Consider the following 21293-nt stretch of genomic DNA (forward strand, 5'->3'; position numbering starts at 1 on the left):
TAAAAGAAAATAATATAAAAAAGGAAAATAAAACTTGTTTTGTCTGTGTATTGGAGATTTGCTTTTATTTTACTGTTTCACCAGTCTGTAGCCTGTTCTGTATTTCTGATGTTTCTTCCAGCACCTAGAAGATCGCAAAGCTACTTTCTCTACTTGTATGTGGGATTCTTGTATCCTTCTGCGATTATTTGGAGACATGCATGATATGTCAGCACTAGTGCTCGGGAAGAACGGGTTAATTCTATACATCTACGAGTTTTACCAGCAAGCTAGGAGATGCGGGACCACAGGCACCTTCTCAGGTTAAAAGCTGTACAGGCTGCCGTTCGCTCTCGGTGAAGCTGATCCCGTTCACCCGCGCCGCTCGGAGCGGGGCCGACACGCACGGAACGGGGTCCCGCAGCCTCACCACCGGCTGCCCCCGCACCTGCGGAGCGGTTCAATTAATTAGTTAATTGTTTTACTTTATTTATTTATCTATCCATTTATTTATTTATTTTTAATTCCGGGGTACGCGGAGCCGCGGGCCGGTGGGTGCGGGGGTGGTGGTTCGGGACCGCTCGGCTCCGCGGGGTTCGGAGCGCGGGGGGCGGCCGCTCCGCGCTGCCCCGGGGCTGCGGCCGCCGGCGGCGGGGGGCGGTGACGTCACAGAGCCGCTCGCCAGCACAACGTTCCATTGAGCCGAGCGCGTGCTCGGGCGAGCACATGGGCAGCGGGGCCCGCGCTGCTCCGCGCCGCTCCGCCCGGCCCCGCGGCCGGCCCGCCGGACCCCTGCCCGGGAAGGGGGGTCGCGGTGAGTACCGGGACCGCAGTTAACGGCGGTGGGGTGAGGGGAGGTTGTTTGCATGTTTATGGTGGTTTTATTTATGATTTCTTCGTCTGGCCTTTTATTTATATATATTTTTAAAATTTTCTCCTCCTCTTGCTTTATTATTCGTGTCTCCCCGGTGGGCTTTGCAGGTCGCGGCGGAGTTTGCAGCTTTCGGCGCGGGGGCTGGTGCAGATGGGGTGGCGGAGCCGGGGGGGGGTGGGATGGATTGCATTTCATTTATTTATCTTTTTATCTATTTATTTATTTATTTCGTTATTTATTTAAGCGCTGGGTCGACGGTGGGCTAAAAATAGCCCATTGCAAGCTGAAATCTGTGCGGGTGGGGGAGGCGAAGGGGCTCGGGATGCTTTCCAATGTAAATAAATCGCGGTGATAAGAGCTGGCGAGGTTCGGGGTCTCGCCGTGCTCCGAAATGACACGGCTGGATGTCCCCATCCCCCCCCCCACTCCCCCCACCCCTCGGCCTTCCGCGGCGGCGCCCAGGGCCGTGGGGGCAGAACGATGTGGATGCCCGTGGCGTGGGGGAGACGCTCGGGACAGGGAGGTGGCGATGGGTCCCCGCGGCTCAGGGCGCCGGGGTTTGCGCTGTCTGCGCGGAAAATGCGCGCTGGCCGGGGCGCGGGGTGCGTGCGGAGCCGGGCCGGCTGCTGCCTGCGTGTGTTTGCGGCGTGAATTATTAAGCTTTTAATCTGCAGGGCTGAACTGTTTTGCTCGGGCCGTCGTTGATATGGGCGGTCTGATTTGAGCTGGGTAGCACGAGGGCCCGAGGAATAAAAAGGGAAGATTCTTTGTAGGCTCCAAAGACCATTTTTACAAAGGGTTTTTTAGGCCATCTTTTCCTTAAAATGCTGGGGGGGTTTTCAAGTACAACTTCAGTAAGCCGCATTTTATTTTTATATATAAGTAATGTTGAAATGTTTTCACTGACAGAGTGCTTCAGGTCTTCGGTCTCAATCTATTTAACTGATGGTTTCTGTATCTTAAAATATCGTGCGGAGAAATCCCAGCAGAACCGATAATTGTGTCTGAAAGATGCTGGAGGCCTTCAGTGAGATCTTTTAAATCCCATTCATGTTGACAAGTTTAGACATGTTTGCCTGTCCATGTATCTGGTCAGACACAGTGAGTCATGAACCCCATGCTACTTCCTTTTTACTAATATGTTAAATAATGTGCATTATTTAAGTTATTGATTTGGAACTAAAGAGCTTTGCTGGGGTTGTATTAGAATGTATTAGCCATTGCTAAATACAAAGAGCACAATATATTACCTACATGTTATGGCTATATGAAATGGGAGCATTTATTTCTTCATTGAGCAGAAATACAATCTCGCTAATGTCAGTTTGTGCCAGCTGGTCTGGATTATTGCAACAGCACTCATATATGATGTTGTAAAATACGAGGATATTAAGAAAATCTAGCTCTGAAGCACTGACATCACTGTAAGAAGTAAAGATATAGTCTGATATTTAGTTGTGCCTCATAAACATCCAGTTGCCTTTCTGCTGTGATGCTGAAAATTATTTAGTATGTACAGTTTCCAAGCACGTGGACCAGTGAGATGCTCATTTCTGCTAGGTGCTGCATATCTCTGATGAATACTTGTTTACACCCCAGGGAGTTTCAAGTGATCTTCTACATACTTTGCATCGTTTTGGGAATGCACCTCTATTTTCTCTCCTCTGTCTCTCCCAGCATTAAGTCGTGAGTCTGGCTTACGGCTACCTTAGCATTGTTATAATTCAGCCCGTGCCTTTGTGTGTTATGAGTTTTATTAAGGTAATTAACTGTACAGGTGCAGTTTGTCAGCCTATGGAAGAGCCTCTATACCTGTTAGGAGTAAAATACTGTATGTCTATACATCTAGCATCTCTGGGAGAGGGGCTGTGCCGCTCTGACAGTGCAGGGACAGCCAGAGCAGTGCCAGCTCTGCCTCGGCAAGGCCTGAAGGATTTTGCATCCTTTGCACACTGATGTCCACGCAACATCAGAGCAGCTCTTCAATAGTGAAAATAAGGACGGGCTTAGGCCTGCCACCAGTGAAAGGCCCATCTGTTGCAGGAACGAATGGTGTGCTTGAATTAGTTCGTAAAATGGAATATTGGCTCCCTGGGTGAACATGCATGTTTGGAATATAACTTCGGTGGGAGCTAACAGCTTTCCGAGGCGATGGTGAGTTGTGTCTCCGTTTGTGCAGCTCTGCAGTCCTGGTGTTCTCTCTCTGTGCCCCTGCCGAACCAAAGCGTGGATTTGGGTTTAATTAAGAACTTCATCTGCTAAAATTGTAGCTTATGCTTAATTCTTTGCAAGATTCGAACTGTATCTTCCTGTTTTTAATCAGAATGCTTTACAAAAGCAGCTTATGCTTCCTGGCCGTAGATATTTCACTAACTTTTATTTATAAGAGGAATTTCTGGCACCCATAGTGCCGAGGTTGTGAAGCAAAACTAGAGTAAAAAATACTTTATACTTTTAAGATATCAATCCAGCTTGTGTTCTTTTGTCACTTTTCAGATGAAGATGTTCAGTGGGTTATTATGGTATCACTATTATTCTACAGACCTCTTTCTTCAGGCTTTTTCTGTAGTGATGCTGGTGCAGCTCTACTAGGAATTGCAAGGCAGGGCTTATGACATCTTCATTAAAAAATATATGTATATTTTTCCCCATTGGTCTGTGCACATAATAGCACTGGTAGGCCATGGGAAGGGGAAATGCTGGCTTTTGTGACATGGGAGGCATTTTTGCTGCTTGCAGGAATACCGAGGGCTCATCTCTTTCTCCCGGTACATGAATTTAGTGAAGGCTGGTATCGGGTACCCGCGGTGCAGTGCACCGCAGCTGTGTATCCATCAGTTAAGCAGTTCAGGTGGGTCTGTTGGAGCCTCGGCGAAGCCTCTGTGCCGGTCTCGGTGCGTTACTGGTGAGGCGATGGGCACGCCAGACCCATCGCCGGTGGCCACGGGACGGTGGCGTGTGCTGGGGTCCTGCTCTCTGAGCCAAGAATGGTGCAGAGCTGCAAAATGAACTAGCGGAGAGGAAGATGCATCTCTGGTCAGGAAGCTTTTGCCTGTTTACAGCAAGGTGATAACAGATCTTGCTTTGAAGCACGGTGTGTTGTTTTCTGTCACCTCGCTGGCTGGTAGTGTTAATACTGAACACCTGCATAGTTCCTGGCTGGATTTATGAAGACTGAGGAGGGAATAAGGACATAATCTGTCTCTTGGAGCCATTAGCACTGCATATGGGGTATGTTTTTCCTCGTCACAGCTGCATCTGTTCCTGAGCCAGTCTGCCTTCTTATGTAGCAAAGTGCTTAGTGCCCTGGCAAGAAGTATGTCTGCAGCTACACGTTTTATTTATACCTGGAGATGCAGCGCTTGATGTTTGCTTGCTTGTTGGTACAGTTCAGTGGAGGACGGCATTTTTTTGGAGTTATCAGTGTTGCGATAATGCAGTGTTCCTGAGTCTTTCCTCAGTCCTCTCTCCGGCAAGTGCCAGAGGTTGTTTAAGATGGGGCTTGCTGGTGGTGCTTCTTCCCCATTCCTCCAAGAGTGACAGGTGAGAGGCAGTGAGATGGTTACCTGGTGCATTAGCTCTCCTCAGCTGAAGCCATCAGTCTGCAGGGTGACACAGACTTGGGAACCAGCTGGGTAAACGGAATGGACTGTATGGTTTGCAAAACATCCAGATCTGTATGGTTGAAATGCCTTTTAATGCATCCCTGGGTGGTATAATTATTTATGTGAATTCAAGGTATGGATGTGAATATTGGTGTTGAGCTGTATGCTGCAAATCAGGAGCTGGTTGAGTGTCGCCCGAGGCTTCCAGGCAGGTTTGTCCCACCTGCTCTGATGCCTGTGCTCTCACATCTTCTCTGCTATTGTTATTTTATATTTGTCAGCGATACTATGGTTGCACCTCCCATCACCTTGAAGGAAAAATGATCCACATGTGAATTGTTGCTGGTATAGTAGCAGCAGTAAATGGCTCTCGAATGCAGCAGTGACAGGCAGAGCTAGAAACAGTGTCTGGTAGACAATTAAAATCAGAAATTATGGCATGGGTCTTTAATTGAAAGGGTAGTTAGCCACTGGAACAAATTGCCAGGGGAAGGGATGGGTTCTCTTGGTCACTTCTGCCTTAAAACCTGAGTCAGAAAAAGCAGTAGAAGAAATTTTGTATAAAAATATTGAGTAGGTTCCTGCAAACCAGCTCATTAGAAAGTCCCTTGGTGGGAGAGGGGAGGTTTGACTGTGTCCCTCACTATGGGGTTGGGTTGTGCGGGTGTTGGGAGCCGACCTGTGCTGCTGGAGAACAGGCTGAGCTGAGATGGGGTGTGCAGAGCGCCCTGGTGAGAAATAGCAGCCCAAAGCCCTGGAAATACTGTGTGTTTACTGGGGATGGTATCGTTTGTTGCATGGGAGTGTCATTGCCATGAGATGTTTGGGAAGATAGCGTTTTGTCATCTCTTTTGCATGCCTTGGTCAGGAATACCCGGTGCCAAAGTGTGTGCATGGCCAAGAGCTGCAGGACTTCTGGAGCTTCATGAGGGGTGAGGATGACACCACCAAGGTCCTTACCTGCAAACTGGGGGCTTCCCCTGGCGTTGGTCACAGCTTCTCTCTTGGGGGAAGGATGGAATGGCAGAGAAGCCTAAAGAAAGCCCCAAAAGGCTCTCCCTGTTTTGGGGAGAGTAGGTTCCTACCACAAGAGCAGTGCCCAGAGCTGCAGGCTGTTTCCTTCAGGGCAGGTGGAGACAGGAGGTGTGTGGGAGAGGCAAGACCACATCCCATCACGTAGTTTATTAAACAGCTTGTGGAAGCCCTCAGCACAATGTGGGTTGTGCTGGGAACCCCCAGCCTCTGGAGCAGCCAGTACAGGGTTTTTAAGGTGGAAGACTCTGGTCCTGTTTCCAGCCCTCCTAACCACCCACCATTATTTTCCCTTAATCACAATCCAGGCGCTTGTCCTTGGCTTTCTCTGAATGTCCTTTTTTGTGCTGCATGGCTTCCCTGGATAACTGCTGGTGGGATGCCTGGTCTGCACTTCAGCTTTACTGGTGGAGCTGAGCTGGTTGAGGGCTGTGTAATGCCGATAACACCTTTGTGGATGTAGCATCCCGATTCCTTGCACTGATAGAAACCATCGCCTCAGTACTGCTGTAAGCTCTTCTGCATCAGGGGATATTTGCAAGGTAGCAAACGCTGCAGGTTCAGAGTCATCCAGAAGCAGGTACAGGCCAACCCCTCTGCTGCCTGCTTATGTACTCCTTGCCTGTGGTCTCAGGACATGTGGTGCCTTTCCTGAAGTCCCAACAACTGGATTTAAGAGATTGCTCGCCTCGCTTTTTTTCTCCCAGTCAGGAAGACTGAGAGTTTTGAACTTTTCAGCAGTGCTGCAAGGGCAACATCCTGTGAGGTCTTGTGTAAATCTCAGCTGGGATGGGGAGCTATTGCCAGTCACTTAGGAAGTAGGAGAAAAATCCAATTTAGGAATGTGTTTTTTATTTTTCTTTAAGAAACAAGCTGTGACTCTTGATGAACACTTTGTGTTTTGAGGCCTAGATTTGATCATACTGCAACCACCTCTTCTTGAAAATGTCACCTGAGCAAAATCTCAGCCAAAATAAGATGCATTGCACTGCCTTGCACAGGTCCCTGCCCAGTCAGGGAGTGAGCCTTTGTGAGCACAAGTGGAAGGGGCTTGCGGGCTGTGCAACGTGTGGGCGGTGCAAGAGGCTGGAACGTTACTGCCTGTGTAGGTTTAGGAAAGGTGGCTTTTCCTGACCAGCTTTCAGCCAGGTGCCATGTCCTTGCAGCTTGGTGTCGGATTGGGTGTTGCAGTCGCTGGCAGTGGTGCGTTGCTGACATACATGTGACATTGTGTGCACTGGTTTATGTGGTGGAAACAGCAGCTGTGGGCTCATGCCTGAGCTTGTGGGACATGGAGCAACGGCCACAGCCCAGGCTGTGCTCCAACCCTTTACATTACATCTCTTCTGCATGGAAAAATGTCTAGCATGGGTCTGTCTTAGCTAATATTAAAGTTTGGTAACATTATTATTATCATAATCATTATTATTATTCTTATATTAGCTGTGTTGCAGGCATAAAGTTTATTATACATTGACATAGTAATGCCATAGCAGTCTCTAGACGTGATGTACCAAACCCCCTAATATGCTTTGGCTGGTGTTGTAAATAGGTAGTCACACCTATCAGTGCAATGACCTGTAATGTAGCATGCAGAGCAAAAAGCTACCATACATCCTCTTGGAAATATTTAGTAATGTTTCCAGCCCTATTTAAATAATAATGGGTTGTTTATTTTTTTTTCTTCCTAAGAGTAGGAAAGTCTGAAATACACTTTCCCAGAAATGATCGTAGTGGTGAGCAAAGGCCCAGAGCTTTATGCTGCAGCACAGGCAATTGAGATGCTGCTCATGGGTTTTAGACGATCATGTTTGTGATGTGAATTACTGGATCATTTGATTTACCGGTATCTCACATCTGGCTCTGGTTCTTCTCAGTTTGCTTTTGTGGGTGGGGTGGGGAAAGCTTTACGTTTTTCTTAAATGCTAAAAAGACTGCTATTAGATTGTGTTAAAATACTAACAAAAAAAATTACGTGGGTTTGATGTTCCAAATGAAAATAATCAGCTGAATTTATGAGCTGGAAGTTTGGGCTGCAGACCCGAGAGGTTTCTGCTCACCAGCACTTCCTCTGTTTCTGTGGTAACTGAGGAAAAATTTAAAAGCTGATCTTCAAGTCTCCATTTGTGGAACAAGATGGAAGGAGACCCAGCTTTCATGAGTACACAAGATGAGTAAATAAATACGAATAAGATGAGTAGGTTGAGAGGGGAAGAATGGCGCTGCTCTTTGCAGTCCAAGATGCTGAAGAGGTGAGAAGTTAGTCTTGAAATGTTTTCCTTATCTTGGGTAGTTAGTATTAAGACCTACTAGTCTGCCTTGTTACAAGTGGTTTGGAGAGTTGATAGGGTTCCATTGCTTGGCTCTGGGTAGGATTTGGGGACTTTGCCCTTGGCAAGCCATTTCTTCTCCTTCCCCGTCCACTCTTCTCCTTGTCTCTTTCATCTATGAACACGTCAGGGCAGATGCTGCCTTTTGTGTGGTTGTTCACAGTGTAGGACGGTAGAGCCCTGATGTCAGCTGGACCCTCAGAGCTTCTCAGAAGTGGTTGAGGTTCTGTACTTCTACTTGACATGGTTGAAATGGCTGCTGTCTTGGAGGGGCAGGTCTGGTGGCTGCAACCAATGTTGCTAGACTGGAAAAAAGCTGCTGAAAGTTTCTCACCAAGCGCCAAATGTTGGAAGTCTGGACATAAGACCTTCCTCAACTCCTGGCTTAGTGTGACAGGTAAACGTGAATACTGGCTTTTCATCTTTCATAGCACTACTGATGGCCATCCTTCTCATGGAGGAGGAAAAGGGGAAGGGAAGTTGGCCATAATTTTATAATTTTAATTTTAAAGATAAGTGTATCAAGTAGAATTTATAGGTTACTAGGAGGCAACGTGGGTATAATAATCTTTAAAACAGGTCGAAGCCTGTTCAGAGCTCAAGACGTTGCCATTAGCATAAGGGTGTAACATTATATTGCCTGATGGTATAGTCTGGACACCACTGTTGGTACCCGGTGTCCCTGTCTTCCTTACAGATCTTCGTGACATAAGAGACTTTTAGCAAAAACCTTATGTTGCAGGATTGTTTTAGAAACTTTTAGTGAATATTTTTCTTGGGGTACTTTTGGGAGATAAATCACAATAAATAGGATTTCAGTTCTGTACATCCCTCTGTTAATTAAATGCTAACACTGCCTCATGGAGCAAGGCAGTATAGGAGGGATTAAACAACCTCAGTCACTTGTGCTGATCCACTGTGACCCAGGTGGTCTTGCTAATGCATTTCACCTCCCTCTAATAATATCAGGAGTGTTAATATTCTTATTGACAAACAGTTGTATCTTGTTCTGCTTTGAAAATCTGTTTATTTGACAAACACTTGTATCTTGTTCTGCATAGAAAATCTGGATGCTGAGCAGGTAAAAATGCTGTTGCCTCCACTGTGGCAGCAGAAAGACAGGTAAAGGTCATGAAGGTATGAGATACCATCAGGGCTGGCGTCTGGGATGCTGGGAGCCATGCTCTCTTGAAAGTCTTGAAGTCTGGTCTAGATCTGTTTAAGGCCTCCCTGAGTCATGACAAAGCCTGTAGATCCATGAAATACCACTTAAAACATGAATATTTCATTTGAAGATATTAAGGGACTTTGATGCCCATTAGAAGCTCAGCAGGAAGCTGAGCTCATGCAGCCGTGGTTTGCTGGATGCTGGGCCAGCAGAGTGGGTCTTCCTGGAGAGGCTCCTGACCACCCTCCATGGTGGCAGCCCATGGTGTCTCCAGAAGAAGGAGCTTGGAGTCATGTCCGAGCCCTCTGGGGTAGCTGGTACCACAGGAGAAGTGATGAGATTGCCTCCTTCCACCAGTCTACACACTGGGAGCCCCACACTGCTTTGCAGTAGGTGACCTGACTGGACAATCCAGGCTCAGGTGATCATGGTGTGAAGATGATCTGTAGCTCTGTTTAACCTTTTTGCAGACAGCTGTTGCCAGGGAGCCGAGTTCTTGGGCATTGTTGCTTCATTGGTGAAAAACAGGTCTCTGAACTCCAGCAGTGTAGAAGAGTGTGGGGAAGGGGTTGGAGTGTCTACTCCTGCCATGCTGGTTCTTTTGGCTTATGAGACTTGTCCTCACCTGGGTCAGTCAAGCTGGTGGGTTAGTGCTTTTGAATTTTTTCTGGTGATAAGATCATCTATAGGTCTTCTTTTGGTGTTTCTGTCATCTCTGGCTGATTAGGAGGTGCAACACCATCTTCCTGGAAGAGTTCTGGGCTTGGCCTTGACATTCATCGCATCTTGGCTTGACAACAGCAATGACATACCTGTGCAGGCAGCCTGCAAATGAAGGAAGCTCCAACTAGTCCAGAAAGCTGCATCTCATCTCCACCACAGCATGGACAGCTTGCAGTGTCTTTCTATGTTGGCTTCTGTTGGATGTACAGATAAAGTCATGAGGTATTTTTTTCTCTTTTTTAGGGTATTCCCTGCATTGCCTCAGGTAGCAGAAAAACTGCTGACGGCTTTGTGCCCAAGACCATAGGAGCTTTCTGCAAAGAAATGAAGCTCTGCTCTTTGAGGGTCCGGTTTCACATGGACTGGGCAACCCCAGGAGATAAGGACAAACCTCATGATATTCTGCTCCATGTGCAAGGTATGTTCGACTGAAGGTCCTTTTTCTAAACATGTAGCAATATTTTGTATAATGTTTAAAGACAGTTGAGGAACACACAAGCAAAACGAGGTCCACAACCTCTGCGTTGGAGAAAAGAGGAGAAAGAATATCTGTCAGATGTTGTTCATCACTTAATACAGTACCCAAAAGAAAATTTGGTGATGACTGCAGCGTTTAAACTAAGCATTGGGGAAAATACATTTGACTGTAATTCTGGTTACCTGCAGTGATTTGAGCCTTTTTGGAATATAGAAGTTAGGAAATAGCAAGATTGAGGTTTGTGCCCAGACATCCTTAACTTTGCCCTCCCTTTCCTCTCTTCACCCCTTTCAAACTAGGGTTAATTACCAGGAATTTTCTGCAGGCACAAGACAGGTTTGTAACACCCTGTCAAGTCAAAGCAAGCTGTTTTATTTAGCAGACGTGTTAAATGCTAAACTATTATTTTTTTAATTATGTTTTATCCTTTATCACCTTGTGGGTGGGCTTATAGATTCAGAGTTAATCCGTGTACAATCCTTGGTTCCCATGTGTTTTGTGTGTCCCAAAATGTGCTATTTCAACAAACCAGCAGTCAGAAGAGGAATTGTGAAGTCAAGATCATGATGGACACTGTGGCCATGTTAGTTAGGGGTTGTTCTTTGTGTGGTTTGATGGATGTGGTGGTTCTGATGTGGGTTACTACTTACTACTGGTTGTTTCAGTAATGGGGGATCTTTACACCACCTCAATTAGTGGTTTAAGTGGGATTTCAGAGAACAGGGAATGGGTGGGTCTTCGCTCCTGCTCTGTTGTGGTTGACCCCTTCCTGGCTTCTTGTCTAAAGCAAGATTGCTAGATGTGCCCATCCAGGATTGTCCCGTGTGGTGAGATGATGGCATCTCCTTTGGCCTGTCTTCTGCTCCGCTCTGGTCAGCCTGCCTTGTTTGCTTGTACTTTCTATCTATATCTTGGTTTTATCCTAGGTCACTTGGTCTCTGGGCCAGAGACTGGCCTTTCTATTCTATTTTTGTTTAATGTGCAGCACAGACACATTTGGTATCTCAAGTTCTTGGTGGTGCTGTATGTAATGCCAATAACTAACAGCACTGAGAGTCCTCTTGGAAATCTGTGGCTATCCGTGCACACGATGGAGACATGATGGCCATAAATGTGATGCTGTAGTGTGAATTTTCTTACATGGCTTCTGTGTTTTAGCTCTGAATAGCAGTAAATGTGGGACCCAGCTTGGTACAAGATGTGTACAGAAAGCACCCCTGTGCTGATGAAAACTGTCTGTGCTGACCTGTCAGGGCCAGTGGCTGGTTGTGAAGTCTTTGCTTTGATTCACAGCAGTGTAGATAAAGCATGGCACAGTTTTTCTCCTGGTGTGTGTATGTATATATCTATACCCAAGTAACTTTTATCTGTGTTTTTATATATATGCAAACATATAAATGAAAGCATCATTGTCTGTTTAGCTCTAACTTTTCTTCCTCCTCCTAGTTTCCCTCCGCTTCTCTTTTTCTGTTCCACTTCGTGTTAGAGTTTTATGCCTGTGGTGTTTTTCATAGGCATATTTCCCTTTTTTTTTCTTACCTTCTTTCCCCTTTCTTTCTTATTCTGGCTTTTCATTCTTTACCTTTTTGTCCACATGTTTCAGCTCCAAGTAATTTTATAATTTCTGTGTGGCTCTTCCTTTCTCTCGCCAAGGCAGGTTGGCCAAGCACCCTGTTAGCATTGCTCTACAGCCCGAGAGTTGATGGCCGAGGAGTGGCCACAGCTGTGCCCATTATTTCTTGAAAAAAAAAGGAATAAAGGATTTGGAGCTGCTCTCATTTCCCTTCTCTCTAAATAAGTCTCAGCCTGGCAGTTTTGTCTTCCCTTGCCAAAATCCCTTGCTGCATTGCAGCTGGTGTGGACAAGTAGATGCTTCTCAGATCTGATGGTTAAGAATAAAATTGGGGTTAGTGGGCATTGTGCTTCTCCCCTTCACCCTAATCTCGGTGGTGCTCCTTCCTTGGCTGTTGCAGTCTGCACTCCGAGTCCAGGCTCTGCATGCCTGCTGTCATCTCTCTCCCCTTTCTGCTGCTAATTTTTGTAGCATTCTGGCTTGCTCTATGCCCAGGGCTTTTCTACCTGCTGTCAAGCCTGTTTAGGCAATTCTGCCCCTTTACTCTGGTGAGACCCTGCCTAGGGTATTGCAAACATCTCTGGAGGCCTCAGTACAGGACAGACATGGACCTATTGGAGAGTGTCCAGAGGAGGCCACCGCTATGATCAGAGGGATGAAACACCTCTGCTGTGGGGACAGGCTGAGAGACCTGGGGTTGTTCAGCCTGGAGATGACTCCAGGGAGACCTTATAGCAGCCTTTTGGTACTTAAAAGGAGCCTGTAAAAGAGATGGGGACAGACTTAGTAGGGCCTGTTCTGATAGAACAAGGGCCAATGTTTTTAAACTAAAGGAGGGGAGATTCAGGCTACACAGGAGGAAAAAAAATTTTTCGAGGAGAGTGGTAAAACACTGGTCCAGGTTGCCCAGAGAGGTGGTAGATGCCCCATCCCTGGAGACATCCCAGGCCAGCCTGGATGGGGCTCTGAGCAACCTGATCTGGGTGAAGATGTCCCTGGTCGCGGCAGGGGGTTGGACTGGATGAGCTGTGAAGGTCCCTTCCAACCTAAACTATTCTGTAATTCTATGATTCTGCCCTCTGGAGGGATGTGCCGCAGTTTGTGGTGGTCCTGCCAGGGCTGCCATGCCCTGATGGCAGCGGGCTTTGGGGTGCGTGAGGAGCAGGGGTTGTGTGTGTGCACTGGTGATGGCTCCGTTTGGGCAATCTCAGTCCCCGTAAGAGAATACCATCCAGGGGGAGCAGGCGGGCAGTGATGGGAGCAGGGGGGATCTTAAATGGGGTGGGGGCATGTCCTGCACAGCACTTCCCACCTCTGTACAAACAGTGAACCCTGTGAAGTGCAGCATCTCTGAGGGGTTGACTTGCAGACAATAAAGCCGAATGTTTGGACTGTTCCCGATTATAGAAATGGAAGGATCTGAAATTGGGAAATGCTTTGATGTTGGCAATCTGAAGAACACACTCAATATCACTTGACAGCAGACATTTTATTCTTGGCTACATCGGCCTTGCAGCAAGCGAGTTGGTTGGGTGGCTTTGCTTGTACAGTTGTTTTTATTTCCCCTAAAAAATCCCAGGACTCAGCACTGCATTTCCCGTACTGGAAAGCTGAGGCTTCCTGGCCCTGGTTTGCGGCGTTGGTTTCTTCGATGGGTGGCAATTCCTGAACATGCTCAGCCTGCACTCCAGGGGGGTCAGGTCGGGTGAGCTCTGCCGAGCACAGTTTAGGCAAGTGGATCTGTGGATCATCAGACAGATGGAAAGAGGTTTTTCTTTCTTGGAAAGATGTAACCTGATAAGAATGTTTTAAAGGATGTAATCAAGGTGAATGAACAGAAACCAAACTCCAGTCCGCCTCCTTCGTGTCATTGATACAACACGTGAGGCTTCTTAATGAAATGTGAACTCTCGGTGTCATGTTTCATTCAGGATGACTCTTCATTTTTTCTTCTGTTTTTTCCCCTTTGCCATGCAGACTGTTTTCACAAGCGGTGCCATCCACCCCCAGCGCCTCTTGACCAAGGGGTTATTTCAGGCCATATTTGTAACTCTATCTTGCTGGTGACCCTTGCAACCAAGGATCACTTAGTGCCAATTTTTAGGGTGCTTTGCTATTTTCAAAACACTAGGCCCTAATCCTATTTCCCTTGCACACCCAGATGGGTTATATATTTTTTTTCCCTGGTTTAGTTCGGCTCAAGGATGGGATGTTTTATCTGCTCACAAATATATCAGTCCACTGCACATGATGGTGGCACCTGAACTTCTGTAGTAGCTGCAGCCTTTAGGATGGGACATTGAAGGACAATGGTTAATTTGGGGGTTGCAGAGGACCTAGCCTTGGAAGGGATAAGGACTAGGTGATAGCTGGCAGGCAGCTGGGAAGAAACTGTTTTTAAAATCGAGGTCTACTTAATGCAGAGCTCTCACTGTGCAGGTTGCCCCAGATTTGATGATGGGGCTTGTGCTGCTGCTCGCCCTACATTTTTGGGTTCAGATGTGATAGACTTGCTGTACTGGGGCAGATGCTCGTGTTTTTCTTAGGCAGCATCCTTTCTCTGGCCCTGGTCAAAGGCAGATGTTTCAGAAAAAAAAAGGAAGTGGGTCGAAGTGAAATAGGTGACTAAAAAGTAGCCAGATCATGAGCAGTTTTCTACCAAAAGTTTTCAAGCTCGGGTTGGCTTGTGCACAAGTCATGCCTGCCCACAGGAAGACTTGGCGATGAGTTGTAGGTGGCAGATTTCAGCTAGCTTACAGCATCTAAACAAATAAATCTTTTTTCGTTCTCTCCTCCACTGGCATCTAAGTGTGTGGCCTTTGCTACTTGAGTGTCTCTTTTAAGCCGCTAAAAAGTTCTTCTAAGTGAAATATGTTTCTATGCTACAGTTGAGAGATAAATATAGCTGGCGAATTGAAAGAAGGCCATAGTATGTGTTATGTTGCCTTACCCAGCATTTTTTTTTCTTCTTTTTGTGGTGATTGTGTGCTAACTCAAAATGGAAAAACTCCTGAAAGATGTTATTTTTGCTGTTGAAAGAAATTACATGCCAGAATGCCATTCGCTGCCTCACACTGCAACCAGTGAAGGATTAAACCTCCCACCCCTCTTCTTCATCCCAGGGCCCTGCGTTTGGAAAGCAGGCGTGTTTGTGGCTGAGCCAGCTCTAATAATAATAATAATAATTCGGGCTGAGAAGCACAGAACAGTCTGTGATTAGCAAAATAATTATTACACAGTGTATAAATTGAGAGGTGGGTTTTTGACATGGCGAGAGGAACACATGCTGCAGCTGCCTGGGGAGGCAATTGTCTCGTGTCACCTTGTTGATGTTCTCCATGTAAAACTGGGTGCAGGAACTGCAGAGAGCAAAACGTCCTTGTAAAATGGTGATTGCTTTTGCGTTTTTCCAGTAAATTCTGCTGATGAAGAAGGAGCCATAAAAAATTGTAATAAGGGTTTTACACTGTGCTCTGCTTCCCAAGGTAATGTTAGTTTTGTTATTTTGTTCTTTAAGTTTGGATGCAGTTTTTGGATACGTCTTCTCTGCTTGCCAGAAGACCAGACTTTGACTAGCTGTTGGTATTAGGACCTAAAAAATGAGCTAGGAAACCTTCCAAAACTTCTCCTTCTTGGGTGCTGGTTCAGATCTGGGTCAGCAGGATCTAGGGAGAGGTCGCTATTATACAATGCTGCTCTGACATGTACAAAGCCAAGTTCGTAGGCTCATAGCTGATGACTCGTTGCCTTAAAATCTAATCTGTCCTGCTGCATAACAGTGAGCTGGGCATTTTACGCATGCTTTCCCCTCGGTGCTCCACAGCAAGGGCAGGCGGCAGTGCCGGAGGGTTGGAGGTGGCACCTTGACACACATGGGTGCAATTGGCCATCATGGGTGCAGGGTTTTGGGGCAGAGCTCACCCTGGGGATGTGCACACACATGGCCGGGATGAGGGGCTCTTGGAACTGATCCAACCCCCAAATAGATGAGCAGAACTTGGGAAATGGTTCCTAAGGATGGTGCTGGGATGAGCATCCCCAAACCTGGGCTGTGGATGGGCCTTGGCCTGGGCTGCTGCCCGGGCTATGTGCCCTCCTCTGTTTTGAAATAATTTATCTGCAAATAAATATTGTACCAATAGAAAGAAGTAATTAATGAAATACGTTTAAGCTAAGATGGATACAGAGTACTTTTATGGGTTTACGTCAGTTTAAATGAAGCCTGTAGATCTCTTCCAGACTGCCTTAACTATTTGCACAGGACTTGTACAAATAGGGCCCTGATTTTCCCCCGTGATGCTTGCTACCATAATAGACAAATAATAATAATTAAAAAAAGTGCCTTAATTAGGCTTGTTTTACTTGAGGCAAACAGGTTTGAGTGTATCCTTTGATCCTTTCCAACCCTTGTGTTTTTTTTTGTGATTCCTTGTTGTTCCCGATATCTCTTTTGTTGACAATAATCAGAAGGATGTCTGTGTTCATGCAGGTATGTGCATGTGTGGGTACACATACCACACATACACATGCACACACCCGCTCTTTTTCTTTATTATAAAATATGTATATTTTTTGACCTGTGTTACAGACAACCGATATTGCCTGCAGGCAACTAAACAAGCTGTTAATACCACCATGTAAAGTTCAGGAAGGCCTGGTGAACATTTTTCTAATAAGAGGATATTCTGGTCCTCTTGATAATCAGTTCCCCATTGTAAACTCATTTTGAGTCACAGGTTTAAATCTTTGTTCCAGTGGAAAAGATTTTTATGGACAGGCCAAACAAGCATTAGACTCTGTTTTTTTTTTTTAGCAAAGTTGCTTAAAATAGTACAGATTCTGAATCGGAAGAGTGACTCCAAGGGAAAAGAGAAAAGTTTGAAACAATACAAATCATGGTTTGGTGGCAGAAACCTTTTGTCCCACCCCGGCCCCTGATAGAAGTTTGGCAGAGGCGGCAGGCTGGGTTTCCTCGCTGTGAGACACTGCATGCTTGTGATTGCTCTGTGCACTTGGTTTTCCATCTTCTCTGCTGGTGGTCACCCCCCCTTTTATTTTCAGGATGCCAGAAAATTACTTTGGATGTCAAAAATATACCAGTTTTATGCAGATTGATTCCCCTGCTTTCCGTACCCCTCCTATATTTGCAAGGAAAATACTTTTCGGGAAAATGGGCCAGCATTTTGGAAACATGGTGTCCCTGTGATTTGGGGTTTCTACCTCTTTTTCCTTTCCCTTCTTCCATCCTGCGAATAGGACATCCCCAAACAGCTCTTCCTACTGGTCCCTCAGAGCTTATCCATCACCTTTGTCTTTAGTGCCTGGGATTGCCATGGCAGCAGGAGCCCTTGGGACTGTGATTTTGTCATGATAGAGCATGGCGTTGAGACACGCCTCGGGGAGGGGGTGACTCAGAGAAGTCAGTGCCCAGGTCAAGGTGAGCTGGGAAACCTGTCCCAATTGTCCAGGGGTGTAGAGGATGCTCCATACCTGGAGCACGGTGGCTTTTGCAAGCAGCATTGTAGCAATGAAGCTCAGGGCTCTTGCATCTCCTTTTTTCTTAATGCCTGAGAAATCCAGTATTGAAAAGCAGCGTGCATCATTTTCTCCATCTCCCTCTTGTTCAAATGCTGGCAGAGCAGCCGGGTACCCCTCATGGGTGGCATCGCCCTCATGCCTGCAGGTGATGGATGCGCTGCCTCTGGTGCTGCCCCTTCCTCATCCTCACAGGTCCTTGGTGGGGAACCTTCTCCGGGCAAGTGGGAAGGTCTCTCCTCTTGTCTGGCCCTGGCTATCTCAGTGCAGACCTCTGCTTGAGTAAACAAGAACTGCACTTCCATTGCTGTTCTATCGCACAGGAACGGCAGCTGTCGTGTAAAGAGCTTGTACACCATGCAGGGCATGTGCACGCTCGCATTTCCATTCTTCAGTCATGGGTTATTCCTTCGTTCCCCTGACTGATACTGAAGCATCTTTCCGAAATTAAAAAGTGACAGCGATCTTACTCTTTTCCTTAAAACAGTCCCTGAGCAGGGAGGAACAGTGAGGTTAGCATCTGGAGCTGACGTATTTATTATTGATGATGCCTTTAAATGATTAAACCAATTTTCCTTGCATTATTTAGGGGAATTATGATATTCATCATTAATGGAAAGACATCTGGGAAAATGTGTGATTCACACTCATAAATACCTTCTCTTCTCCTTTTGTTATTAGCTGGCTGCCTTCTCCTAGCTCTTTCTTGTCCTTTCAGAGTCAGTGTTTGTCCTTTTGTCAGTACCTCCTGCTGCCTTCCCCGTGGTGTTGGTGACCCGTGGTTGTGTAAGGGTGAGGTGTCTTTTCTTCTAGACAGGTAACTTGCAGTCTCCCCATCACTTACTTAAAGGAATGTGGTAATCCAGGTAAGGAAATAAGGTTTAGAAACTTAAGTATGTTTGAGAGCTCCTTCTGGCATATGTTATTTGGATTAATCTTCTTTATTTTACTGCCAAGGATAACTGGAAGCATGAGCAACCCTGATGTTAGGTGTGCTTGTGTCCCCATGATATGATGCAATATTGCATATGGGTTTTATTGTAAAATGAGACAATGTTAACTGCTAATTTTGTGGTTATGGGTTATGCTCCCCTCTGCAGAAGATGAGTCTCTCTGTACCAGTTGCTTTTACTGGATCCTTAGGTCATTAAAGCACATTTTTTTTTTCCACACAACAGAAACACTGTTTCCAGGGTGCAGTTTTAAACATGAGTGTGTTCTATTAGCTTACCTGCTGCCCAACAGGACATCTGTAGAGCTTGTGTTGACCTCAGTGTAGTAAATTTAGTCTTTGAAGTTAATTGTCTTAAATCATTAATCTGAAAGTTATTTTTTTAAAGAAGAGGGTGTTTAGATGGAATCCTAATCGTTGATACTCTTTATTTTGGCTGAAACTGTGTATGTGCCTTGTGCAGAGTCTGGTCCTGGATGCTGAGGGGAGCGAGAAGAGCATGAGGTGCCTCCACACTCGTTTGGGAGATAGGAACCTCAGCTCCAAGGGGTGTGTGGAAAGGGTGGAAACTGCACTTTGAGTCAGTGTCTTCCTCTAGAGCAGGGGTGTCAAACTCATTTTCACCAGGGACCACATCAGCCTCACGGTTGCCTTCAAAGGGCAAATGGAACTACTCCTACATTTATACAGTCCTAAAATTACATTTGGCCCCTCGAAGGCAACCACGAGGCTGATGTGGCCCCTGGTGAAAATGAGTTTGACAGGGGTGCCTTACGTGGTCTTTCTGAGAAGAGCAGGGGTGGCAGGAACAGGGACCTCACAGGTGCCTGGCAGCTTGGGAACAGAGTGATTTTGGGAGTGGGCCTGGAGGAACGTCTCTTAGATATTTCTGTACTCCGTGTTTTGCAACCTTTGGGCAAGCTGTTGAACTCCAAGGCACTTGGTTCTGCAGGGCACCGTGGTAGTATCTGGGGAAAGGAGGCCCTGCTCCCTGGCTTTTGCTGCCAATCGGTTCAAGTCCAAGAACATAAAGATTTATTGTGTTTTTTTTATTCCTCCTAATCTCTCTGCAGAGTCTCTGTTTAATGTCTTACCCATGTTTGAAATGTGGAATTTATGTACTGCTATTGTTATCCAAATGCAAAGGGGCCACGACACTTTTTGTTTGGTTCAGCCCAGCCCGGATCACTTTGTGCTCAGTGTCCTGACTGTGGGATGGGTCTGTCCAGGCCACGTCCTCTGCAAAATAATGTTTTTCCCCTATTTCCACAGCAGTCTGTACTGCAGCTACAGCTCCTTTTCCTCTAAAAATCACAAGTGGGGTGCAGGCTGTGTGGGGTACTTCTGGAGGTCTCATTCCCTGCAGCGAGGTATCCTTTATCACCTGTGGTGCTGAAGGTTCAAAGGAGGCAGAAAGGATGATCTAGCTAGCTAGAAACCCCATGTGGCTCCCCTGTCCTGCTTCTGGATTCCTTCGCAGCAAACTCTGACCCATCCCGAGAGCTAAACTGGGTCCTTTCCAGTTAGACACTGCTGCTGTGTGGGATGTTTCTTGTCACCGTCAGGCAACCGCCTCCTCTCTGAACTTGCACCCCTCTCCTGATGTTTTGCTCGGTGCCTCCTGAGAAGCATTTCATAGCCAGCTGTCCCCTGTGCTGTGGATAACGTCCCGTTTGTCTCCGCTTTTGGGCTGCGCCTGCGCTCACGGCCGGTCACGCGGCTCCCACGGGGCTGTGCTGGTGCTGAGCATCCGCGCGGGCGCATGGTCCGGGCGTGCAGCGCTCAACCCTGCGGCCCCCGCTTCGGCGGGGAAAGAGAGAGAAAAAAAACCCTGAATTCTTCACTGCTGACTGCAAAGAGCAATTATTTAGTGGGATTTCAGGCAGAGGGAGACCAAAACGGTGAGGCTGCTCTGAATCTGAGCCATGAGGCTGCGCTGGATGAATCATGGCGGAGTGGGGGGGGAAATTATCTCTGAGTCATAATCCCTAATACTACACAGCGGATTTGCTTTGCGTTTTTTTTTTGTGTTCCTACGTGCTGACTAATGTGGAGAGAAGCAGCGAGAGCCCTTTCTCTGCTATTTCACCTACGAAGAATGCAGCCCTGTCTCCCGCCTCCATTGCTTACCCGAGCGTGGGGTCCCCCCCCACATCCCAGCCAAGCCCAAGCCCTGCAAACCCACCCACTGTCCAGACACTGCTCCCCCTTCTCAAAACCCCCAAATGCTGGTTGCTGCAGGTTGGGAGCCGGTGGTTTCCCAGCGGAAGGGACATGTGGGGGGGTGACACCACGTGCCAGCAGCTGTTTGTGCCCCTGCGGCTCTGCCAGCACGAGCGGCAAGGGGGGGCACCCCTGAAGTACCCTTGTTTTGAAACAAGCACCTGCTCTTTGAGCTTCCCAAAATGATTTATGAAGGGGGTTTTAATATGGTGATGGCCACCCAGCGCCCGCAGCTCGGTGATATTAATACACTGAAGTGAACTAGCTGTCATCTTCCTGGAGATGTTCCTGCAGCTACCTGAGTCTAAGACCCCAAGGTACTTAAAATCTATGTCTTTTTACAGGGTATCTGTTTTTTGACATTTTATTTTGTCAGCCAGCTCTCACTGTGCTTTCGGCTTCAGATGGCACCATGATTTTTACTCTGTTAAATTGATTTTGATTAGATCTCCCTCCTTAAAACACAAATATAAAATCAGCGCCCTTTTCTTGCACTGCAGGAGGGCCAGGGATGAGCTGTTAAACCAAGTCCCTGGGGCTGATGCTGTTTGCAGAGGCAGCAGCATTAAAAGGCAGGGGACATCCCCAAAGATGTGGCCGAGAGACCGTGGTGGCCACAGGGCGTCAAGCTCCGAGGGGAGCTGGTCCCCCCAGAAATGGTAGCTTCTGCCTTGAGAGCCAAGTTTTGCCTGTCTTATCATTCTAATTGATTAGGTTAATTTCCTGGATGAAATAACTGAGTGACAGTAATTATATTACCAGTATGAGCTGCTGTTTTAGGCGCTGTATGTGTTTAAAAACATTTTTGCGTATTTCCTTTG

At 46.8% G+C, this 21293-nt stretch overlaps 1 long non-coding RNA gene across 2 annotated transcripts in view; it reads left to right on the forward strand.

Annotated features, from left to right (window-relative positions):
* Positions 1 to 540: 540 nt before the first annotated feature.
* LOC110364973 (uncharacterized) overlaps positions 541 to 21293 on the forward strand; it is an 84471-nt gene continuing 63718 nt past the window's right edge. Inside the window, exons 1-2 of one of the 2 annotated variants that reach the window (XR_010470802.1) lie at positions 541 to 793; positions 9955 to 10129. This is a non-coding gene — a long non-coding RNA (uncharacterized LOC110364973). The remainder of the gene's footprint in view (positions 794 to 9954; positions 10130 to 21293) is intronic. The other variant, XR_010470801.1, reaches the window with a different exon arrangement.

This window comes from Columba livia, chromosome 2 (assembly GCF_036013475.1).
Source record: "Columba livia isolate bColLiv1 breed racing homer chromosome 2, bColLiv1.pat.W.v2, whole genome shotgun sequence".
Taxonomy (NCBI): Eukaryota; Metazoa; Chordata; class Aves; order Columbiformes; family Columbidae; genus Columba; species Columba livia.